The 25,759-nt window shown below is 40.7% G+C and overlaps 1 protein-coding gene and 6 non-coding genes across 10 annotated transcripts in view; 1 reads left to right on the top strand and 6 right to left on the bottom strand.

Annotated features, from left to right (window-relative positions):
• Window positions 1-25,759, top strand: part of LOC123312832 (calmodulin-binding transcription activator 1) — a 129,140-nt gene that overhangs the window by 24,971 nt on the left and 78,410 nt on the right. For 3 of the 4 annotated variants that reach the window (XM_044897350.1, XM_044897347.1, XM_044897346.1), the window contains one exon: window positions 15,197-15,229. The exons of the other annotated variant lie outside the window; for it this stretch is intronic. The gene's annotated coding sequence lies outside the window, so the exon portion shown is untranslated. The remainder of the gene's footprint in view (window positions 1-15,196; window positions 15,230-25,759) is intronic. 4 annotated transcript variants of the gene reach the window in all.
• On the bottom strand, window positions 11,549-11,621 carry Trnaa-agc. The gene has a single exon. It is a non-coding gene; the product is annotated as a tRNA-Ala (tRNA).
• Trnaa-agc lies at window positions 11,712-11,784 on the bottom strand. Its single transcript has one exon. It is a non-coding gene; the product is annotated as a tRNA-Ala (tRNA).
• On the bottom strand, window positions 11,875-11,947 carry Trnaa-agc. Its single transcript has one exon. It is a non-coding gene; the product is annotated as a tRNA-Ala (tRNA).
• Trnaa-agc lies at window positions 12,038-12,110 on the bottom strand. The gene has a single exon. It is a non-coding gene; the product is annotated as a tRNA-Ala (tRNA).
• Window positions 12,201-12,273, bottom strand: Trnaa-agc. The gene has a single exon. It is a non-coding gene; the product is annotated as a tRNA-Ala (tRNA).
• On the bottom strand, window positions 12,364-12,436 carry Trnaa-agc. Its single transcript has one exon. It is a non-coding gene; the product is annotated as a tRNA-Ala (tRNA).

Below are 25,759 nucleotides of genomic sequence, written 5' to 3'. Positions count from 1 at the left end.
GAACACAACACTTGATACATTCCCCTGTTGGTGGCTCTTCATATTTTTCCGAACAAATAGGACAATATTGATCGAGTCTCAACCAAGAAAATCAACAATGTCATAATTTATTCCTCACTGAACTAATGCCCATATAATGAATCTATGCGCACACTTACCCGCGCACACTTTCCCCAGTAAGCCAAAATTTGAATTGACGTTCTTATAGAGTTGAGCAGCTAAGAGTACCTAAAATTTTTTATTATATATTTAGATTAATATGCCCATGATCGAATAAAATATTGTTTAACACTGTCGGACTCGGAACTTGGACCTGGCAGAATGTGCAGAGATGCTAAAAATTAACAAGAAAACTAGTGAATTTAATTGATTGCAAATAAAAAGTTAAAGAAACGTGGCACGGCGCACTCCTATGAAAAACTAATATGGCGATTCTGCGCCCTTGCTTCACCCAAATGAACCCCTCTTTCATACATTGCATAGTCGAGATATACGCACTGCACACACTTACCCACTGCGCTCAGTTACCCCGAATGACTCAACACTTTTTTGATTCATTATCTGAAAAGTTTTCATCCTCGACGAGAACGATTGTGGTATATGCTCAAAAAGTCCATCCTTATCGTGGAGTTTGTTTCGATTGTAGAATTAAGTCAAAAACCACAAACTCTCAGATATACAGGGTGAGTCTTTGTATGGTACAAATATTTTAACAGTAGATTCTTGAGGTTTGAAGAAACGTTTTTTTCCCTAACCATTTTACCCTAATCGACTCGGTTTGAAAGATACAGGCTGTTGAAAAACTATAAAATATTTTTAGTTCTCACAAACGGTTCTATCGAAGGAATATAGTTTTTCATTTATTTGATGAATCTTTCCAGTTTTCTCATTATGATCATTACGTACAAAAAAATACCAAAAATTCAAAAAACCCAACATTTGAAACTAAGTTGGACGCCATCCAATGAATATCCGAACCTTTTGTAAAATAGAAATATTCCTCGTATTTACTCGTATAATGCGCCGTTTTCGAGTAATTTTATGATCAAAAATCAAAAAGTATCTGTGAAATTTGAAAAATTGGATATTTTGACCGATTGCAACTCTTCTCAAAAGATCTACAGATGTGTTGTGTCACAGATTTAGCTAGTTACTCTTAAAGTAATTTTGTTTTTCCGTTGGTGGTACAACTCTTAAAATGGCTGTATCTTTTTGTCAGGGCTGAATCGGGAAAAATAGTATGAGAAAAAAGTGTTTCTTTTGACCTCAAGAATCTACTATTAAAAAATTTGTACGAGTCAAACACTCACTCTGTTTATAGATGAAGTTATCAACGAAGTAGAACCACAGTTTCACGCAGCTATTGGGGGAAATTTTCATTTTTCGGGATGATAACGCCCCATAGATCCCACCTTGTGATTATTGCTGGAAAAAACCGGGATCTTCTATTTTTAGTATAACTTCCATGACCCCCTGAACCTAATCCAATCGAGCACTCTGTGTGAAAATTGAAAAATAGTATGAGAAAAAAGTGTTTCTTTTGACCTCAAGAATCTACTATTAAAATATTTGTACGAGTCAAAGACTCACTCTGTTTATAGATGAAGTTATCAACGAAGTAGAACCACAGTTTCACGTAGCTATTGGGGGAAATTTTCATTTTTCGGGATGATAACGCCCCATATATCCCACCTTGTGATTATTGCTGAAAAAAACCGGGATCTTCTATTTTTAGTATAACTTCCAGCACCCCCTGAACTTAATCCAATTGAGCACTCTGTGTGACAAAAGCAAAGAGCCTTTAATGCCCAAACTACAGATCTAAACGCTTCAACAGCATCTTTCGCCACAACTTTGAAAATAAATTGAGCAGGACTTGCTCGATAAATTGCTAGGAAGCAATTGTTGATGCAATACTCAGTATTGGTAATATGTACTGCTAATATAAGCTTCACCTTTTCGGCAAAAGACTAAATTAGGTCATTACTAAAAATGAAGTTAAAATTTATACGGCATAAGAGCAATAATTTTGTCCCGGCGCATTCGCCACTTTGTCACCACTACTTGAAGGCTAGTGACGTCAGGTTTTGATATCAGAATGGCATTTCGAGTAAGACTAAATTGTATGCGCTACCGAAAATGGCATCAATATTCGCAGATTAAGTTAAAATTGAAAGAGTCCAACAAAAACTATTATATTTGCTCGTATATTGTAGCAATAATTATCTGATCTGAGTGCATTCGCCATTTTGTTATACTCGTTCGAAAGCCAATCATGTGTAACGTCATCTATCGACTTGGAAGATACCAAAACTAGCAAAACTTCAGATATGTAGCCTTCTCAAGGCAATATCTGCTATTAACATTTTTGCTCAGCTATAAACGCCATGAACTATCTACATCCAACTAGCAACCAGGTCGAAATTTCCCACAACGAGAGAAAAGAACGAATAACAAACATTCCAATTACGCCAACGCTTATTGTTCAAATTTGCATCGGTTCCCATGCGACACTGTACAAATTAAGTGTCAGTTGGCACAGACCCCCATCTATCCCTGGAAAACGTCGTGTATAAAAATTAATCGAGTATACAACATCCAGTTTCCCCTCTCGGAATTATGTCGAGGAGGCAGGTATCTCATCTCTTGTTTTTTTTTTCGGTTCCCTCACCATAGAGCTACGCGAACACTTCGTGCTTAGCCTTATCTCGAAAAACATCGGTCTATCAATTTGAGTTTGGCGGATATTCGTATGTGTTTTGAGTGGAATAGAAGGTGAGTATTTCTAGTTCTAGTTCTAGTTTCTAGATATCATAAGAAATTTCAATTTTCAATGACGATCTTCGAACGCGTAGCGCGCCATTAAATTCGAGCGGTGGCTGTCAGTGCAAGGGGTCGGGCTTTTTGTGCTTTCGTCGAAAATGTTTTATGGCCGCTACCGGGCGGTTTATCGACTGAGCGAAGCGGAAAATGGACGCTGGACACAAGAAATGAACGATTTTTTAAATTAGGAAACCAGGGCATCTTGAAATTTCTAGATGTGGAAAACAGGTGGGTATTCTCACGTGTTCGTAACTATACTTAGCGACATGAAACAACACAATCGATCCAGGTGGCAGAAAATTTGGGGATGTAACCCAAAAATGATGGCGAGATCAATGATTACTTAATCAGAAAACCCTCTAAGACGCAGCTGATTCGACAGATATTTTGTTCGTTTTTGGGGGGTGGGAACACCCCACATGTTGACATCTGAACGTTTGACAGAATGGGCTCGTACCGTAACAACTTCTAGAATCCATCAAAACGACGATCCTCGAACGATATGGACAACAAATGGGCGTCAGATGAAATTAGTGTATACGAGGTGGGTAAAATCCACTCAGTCCGAAATAATTGAGTAGGCCGCGTTAAATCAAAACACAATCGACGTGACGTCAGCCATTGCCACTGATCACGCTAAGCTGCCCTAGATTAACCCGACGAATATATGAACGTTGAATGGTTTCATCATTTGCCAGAGGTGGATCGAAGGTGGAATTCGCCGAGGAAGTTTTGTTGTTATTCGACTGGAGCAACTTCAGCGATGAGACGACAACAAAACGCAAAAAAATATGTACACTCCAACTATACTCCATTCACTTTTATTTTAGCACTCGGTTGGCCATGGAAATTTGACACATTTCACTCTGTATAGTACGAAAATGTGGGGTTATGACGCTTGTCAAACCTTTTTAGGGTTTTAAATCAACGCTATGTTGCCCGTTCTACGTAAAAGTTTCTGTTATTACGTATTTTATCACAATGTCGAATCTCTTCGGAAAATATGTGACGAACATAATTGAAGTTTATACAAACTAATTGATGGCATACCAAATCCAGTTATTTGCATGGAAAATACAAGAGATCAGTATAATATCATAATATGCACTAGCATGAGGAGAGTTTATGTTCATTATCTTCTTTGGCTAAAGTTTGGATACGTTACATCAGTTGTAGATTTCAAAAATATTAACCCGAAGATGAAATGCATATGATGCAGTGGTTGGGAATGGGTGAGAAATTAACGGATACTCACAAGAATGTTAAATTCTTCAACTAAAATCATCTTGCATCAATATAAGTGAAAGGAATCAAAGGAAAGTTTCAAGTCAAGATGAACTTCACTTTTGAACAAAAATTTCACATGAATAAACAATTAACAGGACAACAGGTGCGTATTGGTGGCTTCTCATCTTGATACATTGATATAATAATAATAATAAGGTATTTATCGGTACCTTAAGACATTTACAGTGTATAGGACAAGTAAAATGAAAAATAGAAAAATCAATTTTCGGGAACTTATTCTACGATGACATTCATCGAAAACCCTGTACTAAACTTTTCGCATTAATTCACTCAACATAAAATAAAATTCTCAAATGCCACCACTTTTTTGGGTCTCCCAATAGGAGGAAATTCTTTGTCATCCTCTTCATTCACAATCTTTCTGATTGTGGAAATATTCATCAGAAATATAAGTCCTTTAGATTGAGGTGAAACATTATATAAATTCTGTTACATTGAATATGTTCGCTACCGTCTGACGTATTGTGGATTTTAGAATATCAGGGTATGACTATTTGAATGAGCGAACCTGAATTCTAAATAGCACTTCCTGAAACCCTGTCTCTTTTTTCAATCACTTTCGGCATTTTCGTAATAAAAATTGATATCAGTTGTGGCAACGGCGTTATGACATTAACGACATTTCATGAGTGTCAACCTTACTCCGTTCTAGTTAGAAAAACTTGAGAAAATTATTTCATGGCCAACCGACTGCTAAAATAAATGTGAATGGAGTATATAGATTGTTTGGAGGAACTAATAGTCCAATGAGAAACAAAACAATATAAAAATATATTCTGGTAACACCCCACATTCTGGTAGTCTTTCCCTCTCTATGCCTTATACGGATCCCGTGGTATAAACCCCTCTTGTGCCCAAGTTTCTGGTGCCTGGATTTATTCAACACTTAATGAAGGAATCGCTTCTCTTTCTTGTTTCAATCATTCAGGGTTGATAATATTTTTTATTGGTTGAAAAGATCATTCAACGACAATACCCATGTGTGCCTCCAGCAGTTCGGAACAATACCGTTGCTGTCCGGCCCTGACCAACCCATAGGCCTCGGGCATCAGCGTGATCCATATATGAAACCGGCCATATATACAAATTATCCTCGCCTCCTGATTATCCTGACCGATCGCTGCAAATCATGCAAACTATCAGTTTGGCGGCTCGTTACTCCACCTTGGAATTCAGCCTTCCTATAACGGCGGATATGGGGCTATCTGCCGTCGGAACAGGCGTCGGATTATACGATATCCCGCCGAATTGGGTCGGGGATTAGAACGCGCGGTCCAAATCGTCTTATACGCGCCGATTCCCGACGTCTGTTAATTGGGGATGCGATCTTGCGGTTCCGGCGACGTTGACAGGCCAGCATGTTCTTCGAGGCTATTGCGAACAGCATATTTATGGCACCAGACGGGTTGAAGTCTAGGACCACGGGAAAATGGAGTGCTTTCGAATATTTCTCGACATATTCTCCACTATTTTGTTATTTGAAGCCCGTTTGTAACAGCCAAAGATTCTCTGGAGAATTCTCTACAGAATTTTGGCAAAAAAATTGTACTATCGAAAGTGGAAGACGTATGTTATGTGTATTAAGAGTAGCTGGATGATTTTCTGAACTTCTCAGCCTTCTATTGAGGTTGTCCCAAACCTGCTCAATCGGATTGAGATCTGGACTTCTTGCTGGCCATTCCATTCGGGAGACTTCAACCTCTTCAAGGTACTCCTGAACGATGCGCGCACGATGGTTCCATAAAAATGAAATTTTCACCAATGTATGGGGCAAATGGCACTACATGCTCTTCAAGAATGTTCCTTATATACTTATCAGCATTCATAGCTCCATCATCAACGACCACTAGGTCTGTGCGAGCAGTCAAAGATATTCCACCCCATACCATAATCGATCCTACCCCGAAACCAGTAGTATTCAGGAAATTGCACTGAGCATATCTTTCATGTGGACGTCTGTATACGAGGGAACGTCGATCACAATGGTAGAGGCAGAATCTAGACTCATCTGTGAAGGGAACTCTTTCCCAATCGGCCTCTTCCCAATGGATATGCTCTCTCGCAAAATCCAAACGCGCCCTTCGATGGACTGGGGTAAGAGCTGGGCCTCTTGCCGCGACACGAGGCCTTAAATCATATTCTCTGAGATGATTTCTTATTGTCTGAGTGCTAATTTGCACCTCATGAGTTCGCTCAAGCTGAATTTGAAGGAGGCGAGCGGTTGCAAACCGTTGTCTCAACGAAGAAACTCTCAAGTAACGTTCTTGAATGGTGGTTGTTACCCTTGTTCTACCCTGTCCTGGTCTTCGGACATTCATACCTGTCTCCCTGAATCGCTGCAACATTCTGGATACACTTGTATGGGAAACTCCAAACCTTTCTGCAATTCTTGTGTATGTCCACCCTTTTTCTCGCAAAACTACCGCTTGGGCACATTCCTCTTGGGTCAAATTGCGTGTTTCGCGTTGCATAGCGATCGAGTGTAGAAAATCAAACGAAAGAAAAACAATTGATCACTAGAATTGATCGAGAACAACTGATTTTAGAATGGAGCCAATACATTCAAAACCTGATAATATCATCTTTTTTATTCCTGCTGGGAAAAAACATCTGTATTGAAGAAAACCGTTGAAAGTGGATAACATATGCATGCATAATTCTGATAAAAATAATTATCATTGAGAACACCTTCAGTTGTAGAATAAATTTGAGATTTCCATAATGTACGTTAATTTTTTTGCGCAGTGTATTTGTACCAGTCAAAGACTCAGCGCGTATAAGTCGCCGAAACGGGCATTTTCGGATATCATATTTATGAGTAGAAGGCCTCGTATGTGGAGCGAACAAACAGTCACGAAAATCTGTCATCCTCCCGAGCGAGTTCAAGGTCCATCCCCTGTCCGAACGTACCCTATATTTCCCAACGTTTTTCCAAGCGAATTGAGGGAAAAACCGCCGCTCGGTCGAGGGACAGGTATGCGGAATGCCGGGCCGCAGATAGCGGCGGGGGCGTGCACAAAAAGAAAAATAACCGTCCGGGCAAAAAGTATCCGTTCGTTTTAAAATTGAGCGGCATTAACTCCGCCGAAAAAATGTGTCGCTAATTAGTCGTTAGTCACGGCCTCGCTGGCGCAAATGGCGGCGATGAATAAGCCGGGTGGGACGGCACATCGACGAGGTGCGAAGCCTGACTGATGGCCCACCTAATTCTCCGCCGGGTTTTTTTTTTGTCGTCGTCGGGGGCCGGACCGTTCGGGGGAGCCGCGGAAAAAAGCGGACTCGCGACGGTTGAAATACGGCCGGGTGGACAAGGATTTCGGTTTTCGCCGTTCGGGGGGCGCGCGCTGGGGGATGATGGAGGTTCGATGTTCGGGGTTGAATTGCGAGTTTCCGCCCCGAGAGTGTGGATCTATTAGGTCCCGCGATTCGGGGTGACAAATACGTTGAAATACGATTGAAGGTTGAGTTCTCGTGATAATTTAACTTTTTGGATTGAATTTTTGCAAATTTTAATATTGTTGAAGTGAAGTTCATTCACTTTCATAAGAGCAGTCGGTTGGCCTTGGAAATTCGACACGTTCCACACTGTAGGGGATGAAATTGTGAGGTTAGGGCGCTTGTCAAAACATTTTTGAGTTTTTGAACGTTATGTTGCTCGTTCTATAAAGGGTGAGTCTTTGACTCGTACAAATATTTCAACAGTAGATTCTTGAGGTCAAAAGAAACACTCTTTTCCTATACCATTTTTTCCGATTCGGCCCTGATAAAAAGATATAGCCATTTTAAATTTTCATAATGGGCTGTTCCACCCCTGGAAAAACAAAATTACCTTCTGAATAACTAGCTAAATCTGTGACACTACACATCTGTGGATCTTTCAAACAGAGTTGTATTCAGCCAAAGTACGCAATTTTTCGAATTTCACAGATATTGTTTTATTTTTAAACATCAAATTACTCGAAAACGGAGCATTATACGAGAAAATATGAAGAATACTTTTATTTTACAAAACGTTCAAATATTCATTAGATAGCGTTCAACTTAGTATCAAGAGTTGGGTTCTTTGAATTTTTGGTATTTTTTTTTAATGTTACGTAATGGTCATAATGAAAAAACTGGATGACGTGGGTGATATATCTTGCGTTCGAAAAAGATTCATCAAATAAATGAAAAACTGTATTCCGAAATTCATTTCATTCGATGAAACAGTTTGTGAGATAGAACTAAAAATAAAATTTTTTATGGTTTTTCAACAGCCTGTATCTTTTGAACCGAGCCGATTCGGAAAAAAATGGTTAAGGAAAAAAGTGTTTCTTTTGAGCTCAAGAATCTACTGTTGAAATATTTGTACGAGTCAAACACTCACCCTGTCTTACATCTTCAAGGTAAAATTCGTATAAGAGTGAAATAACCACTGTCGAATATAAAAAATGGACACCAAGATGGGGAATTCTCCTCAATTTGGGTTATCACAGCATATTCAAGCTTAAACTGAATAATTATGAGTTTCATTCATGAATTTTTCAAATGCTCCGCGGAAACTATTCAAAATCATTCTTCAAATATGAGGTTTTAAAATTTAAATCGTTTCGTTCCTAGTTTACGATTTGGCAACAGCGCCTACCAGAAAATAAAAAGAACAATGGCTTGTTTACAAAATAACAGCTGTTGATTCAGCCATCATAAGGCTCGTACTCACTGGCGAGCCTCAACAGCAACCGGCCATAAAAATCCCATAAAATTTTAGGAATTCCTCGTACGTCACAGACTTCATAGACAGCCGTCTTTGTCTATCTCATCAAGATAGTGTGTTTGTTGTCCTTTATTATCAACGCATTTTTCAGTCGATGTTGCCAACTTGTGTGACGTTTCAAAGATATTTGATAAAAAATACATCATTTTCATCAGATGGAGTATTCCTCATTCAAATCATTTTTTTCAATGGATTTTCAACAGCCAGTATATTTTCAACCGAGCTGAATTGGAAAACATGGTTTAGAGAAAAGTGTTTGTTTTGACCTCAGAAATCTTCTGTTAAACAGTTGGTATAGGCGCTGCAATTTAAAAAATAGGTCTTGTTGGTGTTCATACCCTTTCAATTCAGAATGATTAAAGCTGAATTTCGTCTCCTGAAAAAATCATGGCGGTATTCGCAGACCACGCAGTGTCTGCACGCATCACGGGTCGGTTGGCTGTTCATCACCCTCTAGATCTAGAGTTCGCATTGCGCGGAATAAGAGGTAAATCATCGTGGGCAACTTATTAGGAACAATGTATCACAAAGCGAATGCGATAATGGGATGTTTGGAATACCGGCGAAACCATCCCACCTGGAATGCCTCTCATACTTCCGAGGCTTTGTGCCTCGTCAAAATAGGTAAAGTATCTATCGCTCATCTTCGGCGGCATACCGGGCATTACTGCCAGACGATGCCGGTCGAATTCGATAAACTATGCACCTGGTAGGTACGAACAAAAGTATATCGTGTTTTCAGAATAAGTTCGACTTTTAAATTGATTTAAGATACTGGAAAACAATTTGCCTTATTCGGAACAAATACTATGCAGATTTAATTCAATCCATACTCGACGAATTCGTATGCTCTCGAAAGAGTGTGGTAAAGACATTTCTAGTACATGACGTTTGACAGTTACGCTCTAACAACGAAGTGTTAGGGGGATGCGCACGCCTCTTGCCATTTTCCGTTTTCCCACATTGGAATATAACGCTAATATCGGGTTATTGCGAGCGGTAAACGTGTTTCGTCGAATACGCCCTCCTTTCCCTCTTGAATTTGAGGAGTAAACGAGAAAAGTTTGCGTTTTCTCAATTGTATCCCCGCGTAATGTTCCGAATTTTGTTTGGGGTGAACGGGAAGATGGCCGCAGGCCTTTGGCGAATGCACGAGGTCGTCAACTTTTGCGGGGTTGATGGCATTTTTATCTTCGACGCATACACGGAATTCGAAAATTGGTGGGAAGGAGTAGTAGCCAGTAGAGGTGGGAGTTCTAGTTCACTCAGAGGATATAGTTCACTAGTTCTCGTTCACGATGGTGAATAGTTCACATGAATCGTTCACTAGTTCACAATCGTTCACTTCCATTATGAATCATGGAACGATTGACGGTTATTGGTATGCTATGAATTAGTGATATGCAGTCGTTCTTTCATGTCTGGAACTGGACTAACGTTGAATTGAAACTGAACTCTGATACGGATTTCACGAGAAAACAAGTGGAAGTGTACATTATTTCAAGCCTTATGCTTTTTGCTGGGTTCTGGGATTTGTTTCGAGAATAAAAGAAACAAGATCAATAAAACGAAATATATTGAGGTCAATATATAAAATAAAAAATACAGTGAGATTCGATGAACTTTTTAGGGTGAGGGAGATACGAAAACGTTGCGAACTCATCGATCGTTTCTGTCATTCAGGGAACGAGTGAACTATACTTCGAACTATTCGTGAACTAGTTCCTTTCGTTCCTTACACGGAATAGTTCAATTGAACTAGTTCGTTCACGAACTACACACCTCTAGTAGCCAGCGATGGATCGTACATTGAATAACCTATTCGTTCATTTTGTTCTTATATAAATCGCGATTAGTCGAAAGGAGTCAAGAACTGTTTTCTTTCGGTACTCGATTTTGTATAAAATTTCATCGATTCTTGACGCGTGTAACTTTTTTTCCTCCTCCTCCCCATGAAGAGGGAATCTATTGTTTACCTATACATAATTTGAGACATTATAATCAGAAACCAAGGGAGTGAGGAAGGCACATCAGCATTTACACTCCTTTCATCGAAAGATTTATAGGAAACGAGACGCAAATGACTGACGAATCATTTATCCTCATTCCCCGATTCACCTGACAAATTATAGACGGCTTTCATAGCCGTAACTTCGCTCGTAAAATCGAAAATGTTAATCAGTCTTTCGGGATAATTGCTCCGGCGGCGCAGCCTAGATTCTGGCATCGAAGGCAGTCACACTAGAAAAAATATCCGAATAACGAAACTTAAATGGGATTTAACGAGCTACGTGCATGACTTAGAACAGATTAGATCTCACCGTTAACAAATGCGAATCGCAGTTTTGTTAATTAGCTTTGTTAGAAAACATTAATTTGTTTCTGGTTTTGTCCGTGGGCCTCTATTCATCACGAGGGCGTTGGCGAACGTGCCGCGCCACAAAAAGCCATTAATGGACTTGATATCCTCAGATTTACATGGTTGAAATTAGGGACTTTGTGATTATGGGAGCTGGACGCTGAGATGCATTTGATTTTGAGCGTTTCCTTATATAATAATCGTGGATTGGTAATCCCTCGAAGAGTTAAGCCAGAAATGAGTGGAAAAAACTTGTTGACCCAGTTAAAACAGGTTATGAAAATCGTTCATTTCCCCAAAAATGATGGAGGCGCCGGGCATCGATCCCGGTACCTCTCGCATGCTAAGCGAGCGCTCTACCATCTGAGCTACGCCCCCTGATATCGATAAAAGTGATCCAGTTGTCGAAAAACAATTGCTGACCCAGTTAAAACAGGTTATGAAAATCGTTCATTTCACCAAAAATGATGGAGGCGCCGGGCATCGATCCCGGTACCTCTCGCATGCTAAGCGAGCGCTCTACCATCTGAGCTACGCCCCCTGATATCGATAAAAGTGATCCAGTTGTCGAAAAACAATCGCTGACCCAGTTAAAACAGGTTATGAAAATCGTTCATTTCCCCAAAAATGATGGAGGCGCCGGGCATCGATCCCGGTACCTCTCGCATGCTAAGCGAGCGCTCTACCATCTGAGCTACGCCCCCTGATATCGATAAAAGTGATCCAGTTACCGAAAAACAATCGCTGACCCAGTTAAAACAGGTTATGAAAATCGTCAATTTCCCCAAAAATGATGGAGGCGCCGGGCATCGATCCCGGTACCTCTCGCATGCTAAGCGAGCGCTCTACCATCTGAGCTACGCCCCCTGATATCGATAAAAGTGATCCAGTTACCGAAAAACAATCGCTGACCCAGTTAAAACAGGTTATGAAAATCGTCAATTTCCCCAAAAATGATGGAGGCGCCGGGCATCGATCCCGGTACCTCTCGCATGCTAAGCGAGCGCTCTACCATCTGAGCTACGCCCCCTGATATCGATAAAAGTGATCCAGTTACCGAAAAACAATCGCTGACCCAGTTAAAACAGGTTATGAAAATCGTCAATTTCCCCAAAAATGATGGAGGCGCCGGGCATCGATCCCGGTACCTCTCGCATGCTAAGCGAGCGCTCTACCATCTGAGCTACGCCCCCTGATATTGGTAAACGGTGATCAAATAATGGAAAAACAATTGTTGACCTGAATACCACAAGAGAAAACCGGTCCATATTCGATAGTTCAACAACAATGAGAGCGAAAGTTGACTGAAACTGCAATGTTTATGAGCACTACTTCAGTACTTCGGCAGTGGCACCTGTAAAAGGCCGACTCAGGTTGTTCAGGATGCTTTAAACAATGAAACAAGCAATTCAAATCCCGAAAATTTGGAATGAATGACGATACGGCTTCCAGAAATGAAGAATTTCGGAGTGTAAAACCTCCAGGAATCTTTATAAATAAAAATATAGCCCTGTTTTGCTTTGTCATCCGATCACGTGAAAAGGGTTGAAAGGATTTCATTCTCTTTCGTTTCGAAACTTTCCTCATACTTTCTTGAAGGTTTTAAAAGAAGAAAAATTTCCCTGGGGAAATCACGAAAACTAAATTAAATTTCAAATTCACGTGCAAGTGTATGTTGGGTAGTCTGCCTTTATTTCCAATTATTAAATATTCCCTCACTTTGGTAGGACTATGTCTGTTTGGTGTGGTGAGCTAATTGTAAATGAACATTTTTTGTGGATCAACTATGTAATTCCAATAGACTCGGTGGAGAAAGTACATTCCTTGTAGAATTTTGAAATCGCCACAGTTATCGTGCTCGAAAGACGAAATATCTTTTATGCTTTATAAAAATATCAACATTTTGACGGGGTCACATCCGCGGCCCGGCACACAATCCAATCAAAAGAGAAGTGGATTCCATCATTCCATTCCAGGTACGAACCAGATTACTTCATTTTCTAATGAAAGCAAGTCCGAAACGGGCTACGGACCGGGTACGTGTGGACGTTATTTATTTTCCGGTTGTATAACATAGCCCAACAATTTCGAAATCGCCGGAGATTTTGTTTGTTCAGGAACGGAGAAGTGGGAACTAGGCCAAGCCGTTTAATTTCGCCTCGTCGGTCACGGAACAAAGGAGCGTTTTTTGCCCCCCTATACGGCAGAGGGTTCCGCCGAGAAAAATTCGGAATTTGTCCGTTACCGCCTTTAGGAAATTCCGTTGGGGACGTCATACACATGAATGGGTGTAATTTTCTGGATCTATTGGCGAGACGCAGCCTCGCTTGCCTCATCGGGAAGGAAGCGTTCGGATCAACATTGACATCTCAGACGATCTATATATCAATAATCTTTTTTGATGTTCATCGCGCCAAGTAGGTCTCGATAGGTCCGGTCTGTTATGGTCCGGTCGCAAATGAGTTTCAACCGGATTAAACGTGACGTGCCGCGTGTCCTCCAGGGGCTTTATGTCGGTTTCAATTTGCGTCAATCAAACATCGGCGCGTCGCACTAGCAATTGTTTCGCTCCGACGCCTACTTGAGCGACGTCCCCACGTGGACGGCCGCTTATACTTGATGCTAATTACCGACCGCAATTTATGATCGGCCCGATGTATAACCGTTTGTTTGGACGGACGAGTGTCATTATGGGCGATCGACCATGTGGATGGATGATGAAGTGGTCGTTGAAGGGAGAAACTCTGTGATTTGACGTCGGAGGAATGACGTCAGAAAGCACCGTTAGGATTTAATTCACACTGTACACTAATTCGAGCAAATATGCAAACAGATATTTAAAAAAAATATATTTTTCAAGTTATGGTCGATAGGAAATGGGAAATTTTGGACCTTCGCGGAAAAAATCATTAGATTCTTCCTAGGATCAGTACTTTGGAAAACAAAAAACAATTTTAGTGAAAAATTTCGAACAAATCGATCAACTTTGAGGAGCTGTAGCAGCTAGAAAAAACGCACTGGACATAAGCTGATTTTTTCGGTGATAGATCAGTTCTTTGTGAATAGAAAAAACCGTCCTCCTTCATATACCACGAACAGTTTAGTTTTTATGATTTTTTCCGCGAGGGTCCAAAATTTCAAATTTTCCATCGACCATAACTTGAAAACTAATCCCTTCAGCAAAATTTTGTTTGCATATTCGTAATCTACGCTCTCGATTTAGTAAATACTACAATTTTGGTGGAAATCGCAGAGATCGAAAATTTTCCAAATTTTCCATGCATGTATGGAAAAAAATTGCGATTTTTTGAAAAATATTTTTGGTCTCCGATCAAAATCAAATTTATACTGTACACTAATTCGAGGGCGTAGAACACGAATATGCAAACGGATATTTTTAAAAAAATTTATTTTTCAAGTTATGGTCGATAGAAAATCGGAGATTTTGGACCTTCACGGAAAAAGTCCTAAAATCTGAATTGTTCGCTGTAGATGGATGAAATGTGGTTCTTTCTATTCGCAAAAAATCAATTCATCCCTAAAAAAATCAGCTCATGTCCAGTGCCTTTTTTCTGGCTGCGACAGCTCCTCAAAGTTGACCAATTTTTTTGGAAATTTAGCACTAAAAGTGATTTATTTCCCAAAATACTGATCCTTCAAAAAATCTTATTGCATATTCGTGATCTACGACCTCGAATTAGTAAGAAAATACTATAAATATCAATAGATTCGCGTATTGTTCATATTTCCAAGATATAACACTACTACTGCTGAATTATAACACTACTATCTACAATCGACGAAAGTACAACTATCTGTCAAAAGACTGCAGGAGAGTTCAATATCCTTCACTTTTTACCATAATTTTATTTTCTTGTTGAAGAGCATAATGCCATATCGTCCAGTAAATCCTGGAACTCGATAAGATATTAATTTGTGTGATTTTTTTGCAGCAACTCGGTGAATTCAACCACTGAAAAAGATTGGTAAGTAGAAAAATATATTACTTGAAATCATTTTACCATTGTGCGAATATAGGAAATTATTGAGTTCGATGAAATATACAAATTTGACGTATAATTTCTCACCGAAACGATCGAGGTTTATCTCTCAATAAAAGTAACCGTAGATGGAAACGTGATACATATTCTGAAAGAGCAATTCTTCTAGTAATAAATCTGAGAATTTCATCCATTTCGGCGCAACCGTTCGGTCTTGACGAAGTTTTAACTGAACCCAAGACTCTGTGCCTGCGAACTTCTGGCATCCCTCGGTGATGTGTTGGATGGTTTCATGTGTAGTACCGTAAACCGGGGTTACTTTGAACCACGTGGCTACTTTGAACAAAAAATAAATTTCGTTATATTGACTCATATTGAAATAATCATTAGGTTTAGCGACATCTAGTTTTCACCACTCAATTCGTCACACATTTAAGAATGGTATGGCAACACTGGTATGAAACTTATTTCTATGAAGTAGGCAATCTCGGCATTTCATTTCTAATCTAAAAAAGTAACGTTCGAAAAGGTGTGCAAACTTCTGTTGCTGCAGCCGTAAGTATTTACACTAAATGTTCACAAAATATATTTGCTACAACAATACATTTTCATAGCAGAGCTATATTGAAACAATTTGAAATATTTCAACTTACTTTTTTTGTATGAATTTTTTATTACAACAATGAGGTTAGACATCGTTTTCGGGGTTACTTTGAACCGTGTTCAATGAAGCCCTAGCACGTGATCAATGAAGCCCCAGTTACGAATTCGCTCTATTATTATCTTGCAGAAAATAGTCCGCTCTTATAAAAGAAAAATTGGAGCAAGAAAATATGCCAACTTCACACCAGAAGCGTTAGAGAAAGCTCTAAGTGAAATAAAATCAAAAAAAGAAGTCTTTGCGTGAAGCGTCCAGAACATATGGAATCTCATTAGGGACGCTTAGTCATAAACTGCGCGGAAAGCATGTAAACAATATTGGCCACCACCTTGCCCTGACAGAAGAGGAGGAAATTAATATAGTAAAAAGCGTCCAGATCCTGGGGGAGTGGGGTTTTCCTTTAGATTTGAGGGACACAAGAAAATGTGTCTTTTATTACCTGTCCAAGTCTGGAAAAAACATTCCTCAGTTTAAAAATTATTATCCATCTAAGGAGTGGGCGTTGGGTTTTTTGAAGAGACACAAGAACCATATAACTTTACGAAATTGCCAAAATATAAAGAAAACAGATCCGCCGTTTCAGCAGAAATGGTGGCGAAGTTTTTTGTAAATTTGAAAGAAACTATTCAGGGCGTTGAGCGAAAGAACATATTCAATTACGATGAGACAAACCTGTCGGACAATCCAGGAGTAAAAAAATCATCTTCGCTCTTACCTGAAAAGTTTGAAATAGATAGCTTTCAAACAGTGCAACAGTGCCAAATATAAGTTTAGTTCCTTTCATTTTTTATTATGTTAGAATTCTGTTGTTGATAATAAAATACCTTGTTTTATGTAAATTGTGTATTTCTGTTGAATAATTTTTTTTTCTTCCGAAAACAAGAAGTTTCTAGTTTTGAAGTGTTCAAAGAAACCTTATCTGTGGAGTTACATTGAAATTGCATGGTTTCATTATATGCTTTCAAAGTAACCCCGACTGCGGGGTTACTTTGAACAGCCACAAATTAATTAAAAAAAAAATGTTATTGATCGTTTTAAGATCTCATTTTTTTGTCATTAGAAAGGTCGAACTGACGCCCGTAACATATATTTTTTTGGAATTTTTCATTCACTGTCTTACTGGAGATATATAGATTCAAAACAAAAAACCGTTCAAAGTAACCCCATTTTACGGTAGCACTGCCATAACGATAGTTAGCGTCCGTCACTTAGGTATACTGGGCGACATAAATATGTCATTTAGTTGCTTGTTGGAATTACTTGATCTTGGATGGAAATGATAAAGCACGTAAGCATGTAATCATGGTTGACTTCAAGTAAAGATTTGCCAATCAGTTTATGCATTTTGCTTCCTGCAGAGTGTTCCACGATCTCTAAGTGGTCCTATTGCAGCTTTAGCGGAGTAGAAGTGTCAGTATCACAAACTACTAGAAGTAGTTCTGATGAAACCTTCAATTCCCGAGACATACTGTTGGATAAATTTACAATTCCTGGATCTCCAAGATGTTGTGGCAGATTTGTTCGTTTTATTGAGCTTTTAGGATGATGATTATGACATTTCGTCAGCATTGTTCTTATTTTTCTCTGTGGAGCTGCTAAATCAACACTCATTTCTACCGAAGGAGTTGCTCGGTGCTGTGAAAGCGTAGATATTAATAATTACTATTATTATCATAAGGATAAATTCAGATACATACCACCCGACGATATGAATATCAACAAGTGTTACGATCTGAATTGAAGTAGCCAATTTGCCATCGTCAAGGCCCCAAATGGAGTACGCTCCACCGAAAAAAAGCAGATGCTGACCATGGTTTCGGCCTGATTTGACCTCATCAGAGCAACATAGCATTTTTCTACGGTGGAGAACGTTTGGAATTGATGGAACTTTATTCAATATTGGCATGTTCTACTGGGTACTATACATTTACCCAGAGCGCCACCCAATATGAAACGGTGTCCGATTCAATCCCCTCCAGATAGAAACCAGGACGAAGACAGTAGCATATGTCCCATATTTTCCCTAATTTAGTACGCCGATTCGCTTTGCGAACAACAGACGTATGACGAAACGAGAAGTCTGGGACGCGTTCAGATCACGGCAGAAATGATGCCAGCGGTATAATAATAAAGTATGATCATCATTAGGGAAAATATGGGACATATGCAACTGTCTTCGTCTTGGTTTCTGTCTGGAGTGAATTGATTTGGACACCGTTACATATTGGGTGGCGCTCTGGGTAAATGTATAGTACCCAGTAGAACATGGCAATATTGAATAAAGTTCCATCAATTCTAAACGTTCTCTACCGTAGAAAAATGCTATGTTGCTCTGATGAGGCCAAATGAGGCCGAAACCATGGTCAGCATCTGCTTTTCTTCGGTGGAGCGTACTCCATTTGGGGCCTTGACGATGGCAAATTGGCTACTTCAATTCAGATCGTAACACTTGTGGATATTCATATCGTCGGGTGGTATACATCTGAATTTATCCTTATTATTGTATTCATTGCCTCCCTGTTAATAGGCGTGATCATTCTTTACTATTATTATCATTAATTAGCGGATTTTCCAAGGTGTATAACGGAATTCTATCGAGAAACGGTCGTTACAGTCAGAAGCATCTTCAGACTCCGACGTTTAACCTCGTTCCATAATCCCACTCGAAATTTCGCACAGAAAACAAATCTATCTTCCGAAACAATCAGCATAATCGAAAAAATTCCCGAACAACAGAGGTAGAAATATCCCAACCTCCTAGGGCCAAATAAACACATCTCGTAGACTGCAGCAGCAGCGTGCATCCAATCGCCCCTCTATCGGCATCAGACATCTTCGCGAAGTCACCGGAACGTAAAGTCTCCGCCGTCCGGTCTTCCAGACTTGTATTTTCCAATTCCGGCATCGTCGTTCGCGAGATGATCGGCCGCCGCCGCCCCATTCGAATTCCGTCGGCGGCGATAACGCTGATTGTCCGAACAAAGCGGAGGCGTATTTGACAGGTCGACTGCATAAAGGGCCCCCGGTACGTGACGATCCGGACCGGGTTTTCAGGTCCGACGTTCGCCGCCGGATTATTGATGGTCGGGGCGGCGGGATGGACGCTTGAATGCCCGACTCCGGGCCCTATCTATGCCGTTTGCCAACCGCTGGAAATCTTTGACGTTGGGGGGGCGAGGTATTCACGGTGTCACCAGAAATAATAGATTTTTGAAGTCGCCACTCAATCAGCTCCCTCATGGGTGGATTCCAAGAGTTGCAATGAATGTACAAGAGGTATTCAAGACTTGGTCCGACCTAGACCTCGTAAACTAGAAGAATCTGATCTGATGAGAAATATTTCGTAGTGTCTAACAGATAGCCCAGCTCATTTACCGAAGATTTCGCATTCTGGGCTTTATATTCCTCCCAACAGACCAAAGACTCGACTGCCAGGCCAAGGACATCCACATGCAGTGCTTGGATCAAAGCACCGCATCATAAAGTGGGGTTGTTTCGGTCTTCAAAGCATCGAATGACAACCTTTCGTTCATTTTTTGAGATATTGGTTCGAGGAATCGATTTGCTAGCATCTTCGAAGGCAGAATACAACAGGGCTTAAAGATTAACGAAACCATCAAGATGTTAACAAATGCTGTTCTAAGTTTAACTGAAAAGAATATTTGTATGGATCATACGGAAGGTGAGTGAAAAAGCGAGCCTTGAGGCACTCCAACGTTCACATTGAAATCAAACTTTCACAGCCACATGGAGGCTTCAATTGATTCATTCACTAGTACAGGTTCTTGAAAAACACCTTCAGAGGATGGCTCATACAGAAGAGCCTGATGCCAAACATTATTGAAGGCCTTAGATACGTCCAAGGCACCCTGTTGACTGAAGAAGTGAGACGTGGTTCCAAATGGTAGTGCTCAACCCTTTCTCACTGAACTTTACGAATTCTCAAATCCTTCAGCTACCGAGTGGTGTGATAACATTTTTGAGATGAAGGATAGATATGTAGCTTTTTCTTCTCCGTGTGGTGCCTCCAGCGAGGCCTTGAGCCACGAGTCAAAGAAGTAGTGAATTCCAAGAGTTGCAATGAATGTACAACAGGTATTCAAGACTTGGTCTGATCTAGACCTTGTAAACTAGGAGAATCTGATCTGACGAGAAATATTTCTTAGTGTCAAACAGATAGCCCAGCTCATTTACCGAAGATTTCGCATTCTGGGCTTTATATTCCTCCCAACAGACCAAAGGCTCGACTGCCAGGCCAAGGACTTCCACATGCAGTGCTTAGATCAAAGCACCGCATCATAAAGTGGAGTTGTTTCGGTCTTCAAAGCATTGAATGACAACCTTTCGTTAACAAATGCGAAGCTGTTCTAAGTTTAACTGAAAAGAATATACAGAAGGTGAGTGAAAAAGCGAGCCTTGAGGCACACCAACGTTCACATTGAAACCAACCGAATTGACATCTTTCACAGCCACATGGATTCTTCAATTGATTCATTCACTAGTACAGGTTCTTGAAAAACACCTTCAGAGTATGGCTCATTCGGAAGAGCCTGATGCCAAACATTATTGAAGGCCTTAGATACGGCCAAAGCACCCTGTTGACTGAAGAGGGACTATTCCCTGTCAACTCGTCGCATTTTTGTCAGCGTATCTCAGTGTGTGAGTTTCTCGATCTTCATGCTTATGATCCATGGGCCACAAGGCCTCACTTCATCAGTCATTGCACGTAGAAGGAGATGACGACGCCATCCATCGTAAAAATCAACGGCACCTTGGCTATGAAAACCGAAAAGAGCGATGAGAAGTAGTTTATTGAGACTTTGCTGACTGACTCAATCATCAATATTGCTGAGACTCTTCTAAACCGTATGAGATCTTTATATTCTGCTAAGTCAAATGTGAAACGTGGTTCCAAATAGTTGTGCTCAACCCTTTCTCACTGAACTTTACGAATTATTAAATCCTTCAGCTATCGAGTGGTGTGATAACATTTTTGAGATGAAGGATAGATATGTAGCTTTTTCTACTCCGTGTGGTGCCTCCAGCGAGGCCTTGAGCCACGAGTCAAAGAAGTAGTGAATTCCAAGAGTTGCAATGAATGTACAAGAGGTATTCAAGACTTGGTCCGACCTGGACCTCGTAAACTAGTTGAATCTGACCTGATGAGAAATATTTCGTAGTGTCAAACAGATAGCCCAGCTCATTTACTGAAAATTTCGCATTCTGGGCTTTATATTCCTCCCAACAGACCAAAGACTCGACTGCCAGGCCAAGGACATCCGCATGCAGTGCTTAGATCAAAGCACCGCATCGAAAAGTGGAGTTGTTTCGGTCTTCGAAGCATCGAATGATAACCTTTCGTTCATTTTTTGAGATATTGGTTCGAGGAATCGATTTGCTAGCATCTTCGAAGGCAGAATACAACAGGGCTTAAAGATCAACGAAACCATCAAGATGTTAACAAATGCGAAGCTGTTCTAAGTTTAACTGAAAAAAATATTTGTATGGATCATACGGAAGGTGAGTGAAAAAGCGAGCCTTGAGGCACTCCAAGGTTCACATTGAAACCAACCGAATTGACACCTTTCACAGCCACATGGAGGCTTCAATTGATTCATTCACTAGTACAGGTTCTTGAAAAACACCTTCAGAGGATGGCTCATACAGAAGAGCCTGATGCCAAACATTATTGAAGGCCTTAGATACGTCCAAAGCACCCTGTTGACTGAAGAGGAACAATTCCCTGTCAACTCGTCGCATTTTTCTAAGTCAAATGTGAAACGTGGTTCCAAATGGTAGTGCTCAACCCTGCATAGGTGAGGTTAGGTTAGAAGAGAATAGAATTCTTTCACATTCATAGGTCTCCAGGTTTAACCCTTCGGGTTGGTTTGATTCTTGCAAACTCAGCACATACTCTGAGAGGTCATTTTGATTCAAGCATAGGATTGGGCAAGAAAATTACGAGGGAGGCCTCGTAGCATCTTCAGTGCAGCGGAAGCTGTAGAAAATGAGTCTGTGGATAACTTAATCACTGTACAACGAGAAATTCTTAAAATTTTATATGCTAGATGTCAATCAATGGGTGAAAGTTTCGATCAATGGGCTGTGGGACCTCCGTTTAGCCTAGACGTATGAAGAAGATGATATGGAGGTAGTTTAGTAGCATCTCCATGGCGTCCAACGTGGAGCCTCGAAAATCTTGCCATCAGGACGAGAAGGACGATGATACGACCAGGTTCTCCTACTCCACCTCGATCCTAGGGCCTCTAGATCCTAGGAGATGTTTCGCTTAACGAAAAAACCTCGGAGGACCACATCGGCCGGATTCGGATTACGAAAAACCGGAAGTTTTTTAGGAACTATGGGCGATCGAATTTATTCGACTTTTTACGGCGAGAAAAGAGGCAACCCCGAAGATGAATTATTTCGGTCATGACCGGCAACGGCAATTAAATCAGAAACGAGGTTGGTCGGCCGAAAATCCCCCCGACGACGGGCCCGTTCCGTATGACGGACACGTAGGTCAGAAATTGCAGCGTCCGGTGGTGGTGCTGCTGCTGCTGCCGCCCAGGGCGCGTTATTCCGCTCCGCCAGCAGCGGCGGCGTCTCCTACGTAAACACCGGGGCTGATTGCTCGCTAATTGCTAATCGTCGGTGGTTTTCCCCAGGTTGATTTTCCTCCTTTCTGCCTTCGAAAGGCACTTCGGACCCTTTTGGATTTATCGGTTTTTCTTTCGGTGGATCGCGGATGCCAGTTGCGTTCCGGGTACGGAGGTAATCTAATGATGTGTATTGCAAGCGAGGGGCCGGACTTAACCTCAAATCTATCCAGCAACGTTCACTATTTTCAATTATTCTCCATAATGAAACCATGAACAATACACTTCAACATTCACTATTCAATCGACATTAATCTAATCATAACAAACATAAACAGATTTGTGTTACGATCTAAATCAACTGTTGTTCGATTTGATGGACCTTTATTAGATGCTGGTGGATCCTAGGAAGTATTATCATACCCTAGCGCCATCTGTAATAAAGGATACTCAACTCCTTCTTCACTCTCAGAGTGAAGATGGCAGCATGCTTCCTTGTGCTCTATACTCTCAAGGGGATTTTTTTCAGCCGTGCGAATAGCATCTTCATAGCGTTCACTCATCGAATAAAACATGTTTTGATGTTTCGACTTCTGCCATTTATAGAAAATTTAGGTAATCGAAACCGTTGCAATGAAATGCAGATTTGGAGAAAATGCTGCTTATAAAAAATCTTTTAATTTAGAGGACTTTGCAGATAGGGCATGCGCTTCACAGTATCCAAAATAAGTACTCTGCTGAAAGACGCAGGTATATCGGATACAAGTACAGAGTACTTAATTGAAAATGAACCCAAAACAGATTGAAAGAAATATACAGGTATTTCTTTTGACCTCAAGAATTTGGTGTTAAAATATTTGTACGAGTCAAGACTCACCCTATGTGCACAGTGAACCTTACGCTTTTATACTAAATGCAACTGTGTATATCATATTCTATCGAAATACATATGTTGAAACCTTTCCATTTGCTATATATGTATAACGGTCATTTTTAAATCCTGGATTTCAATAACCGACCCAATCTGTAAAGTTCACCTTGTGTACACACACATACACACACAAATGTCAACCAAAATGTATTTAATTGAATCTATAATTTCCATTCGTATCCACTGAATCGCGTATCCACTGCACAGAATTTGGGGCCTGCACATAAATTATATTCGTGTTTGCCTATGAAATTATTTTACACGCCTGTGTAAACCGGACCATTTTTCAATATGCGAACTAACGGCGGTTTTCAATAAGTATAAATAGTGAATTGTCGATGGGTTACGATCGGTCAGTTTGAAAATTCTCGAAGAACATAATTTTATTCATTAGTAGACCTTCAACTCAACCACAAGAAATTATTTTTGTCTGAGGATAGTGGAAGAGTTTCGTTTCATGTTGCTTAGAGCTTACAGCATGTCATTCTTCCAGAAAAATTCGTGAAAATAATGAACGCATCTGGAAATATGGTTCGGTTTTTAATACAGGTCGGAGATTGAGTTAACTTGGCTTAAGACAGTAATTGCGATCACGTGGGTTAGCAGGATAATTTCGGAATGAACAACTGCGAACTGAATCATTCAAACACAATTTGTGTTCGTACTAGACCACGGAAGATTTAATACGACATTTCTGGAAGATTTCTCGTCTAATTAGGTGTGATTCTCATTAATTGAATGTTCCTGGCGTTAAGTTATATGCGCTATTATAAAATATCTCATGCGACTAGAACCTGGGGATATCCAAGTTATATTTTTGAGGAGTATTGGATATGGTGAAGGGAATAAGCATCTCTGCCTTCGGAATAGAGAGACGAATATAATTGGCTCTGGGGATTCATTTGTTTCAGTGGCTATTAGCTATTGGCAAGAGAAGATAGAACAACCTAATCCTGAGAAAACTTTCAGTATGGAGGGGAGTATGTTTGCATATAACCCACATACAAAATATGGTCCTCATGACCCTGAATGAAAGGGGTTTTCTTCCTTGGTAGTTCAGCTGAGATAGAGTTTGGCATAGTTTCAGGTCGTTGGCCAGCTTGAGTAATATATGAAGAGAAAGTCTAGCTCAATGCTCGAGGTACGCTAACAAACCTCTTGACAGTCTTGACGAGCAATGAGCAATAGAGCCAAGAGCTGTCAGATCCGAAAAAACTTTCCAGAAACCACATTTCATGCCGGATCGTGCGGAAAGAAACATTCTCACGAAGTTGGGGAATTTTAGGATATTGTTTCCGGGCCTCCGTTCCCCCTCTCGCGCATCAGCTCATTCGTGAATTCGAACACGCGAACAGCCGCTAGCTAATAAACAACCGAAAAACGATTAACAAAATAACAAGTTTTCAGGCTCGCCCGTATGTTTGAGGAAGTCATAAAACCGAACCGGGAGATACACGGAAATACGATCCGTCGAGGGAGGGTGAGCAGGGGGTGGAAGAAAGAGCACCCCCGTCTCTAATTAACGTGATGCATCGACTGGATGCTAATTGTAGTTTTTAGTCCCGTGCCGTGCCGTCTCCGGCGTGCCCCTCCGATAGACGGGGATCAGGCCGAAGGCCGCGACAGTGAAGAGGAAGAAAAGCGGCGCAGAGTTATTAATTAGCGTCGCGGGGTGAAATTTATTCGATTCGGTGCTTTATTTCAGGACAAAGCGCGGGAAATTTATGTCGAGTGACTCTCGATGCTTCCTTCGGCATGGAATCGCGGTGGAAAATAATCAGCGTCTCCTGCTTGGAGTTGTTTATAGAGCGGGCCCATCGGAAGGGAGGGGAAACTTGGCATCAGGTTATCTCTGCCGATCCGATGCCAGAGGGGAGGTGAATTATGACTGTTGTCCAGGGATTTCCGGGTCAATCCGATGGTACTAAAATTCCACTCGGGCAAACAAATGGCTACGGTGGTTTATCGAGTAGCTCGAATCGCTACAGCTCGGTAATGAAATTCTTCTGTTCGATCAGGAAACGAGTCACTCAAGTGGCATTGAAATTTGAGCCAGTTCTGATCGTGAACTTCGAAGTTAATGCTTTTTCCACTGGGAGGCAATTCAGTTGATGATAAGGGAATCACATACAGTAATACAGTTGGTTGTTGGTTGCAGAAATATTTCTATCTGTAGATATGTGTGTTCCAGATGAACTGTTCTTGTTTGCACGAAGAGGTTATTCAGGGAAACACATCGGTCTCTGGAAGTCGAGGCTCCTCCTTGAGAGACCGTACTGTAAGGCTGAGGCTTTTGATAGGAAACAGCTGAGTCTGTTGACTGG

Source organism: Coccinella septempunctata, chromosome 5 (assembly GCF_907165205.1).
Source record: "Coccinella septempunctata chromosome 5, icCocSept1.1, whole genome shotgun sequence".
NCBI classification, from domain to species: Eukaryota; Metazoa; Arthropoda; class Insecta; order Coleoptera; family Coccinellidae; genus Coccinella; species Coccinella septempunctata.
This window is presented reverse-complemented; position numbering and strand designations above follow the sequence as displayed.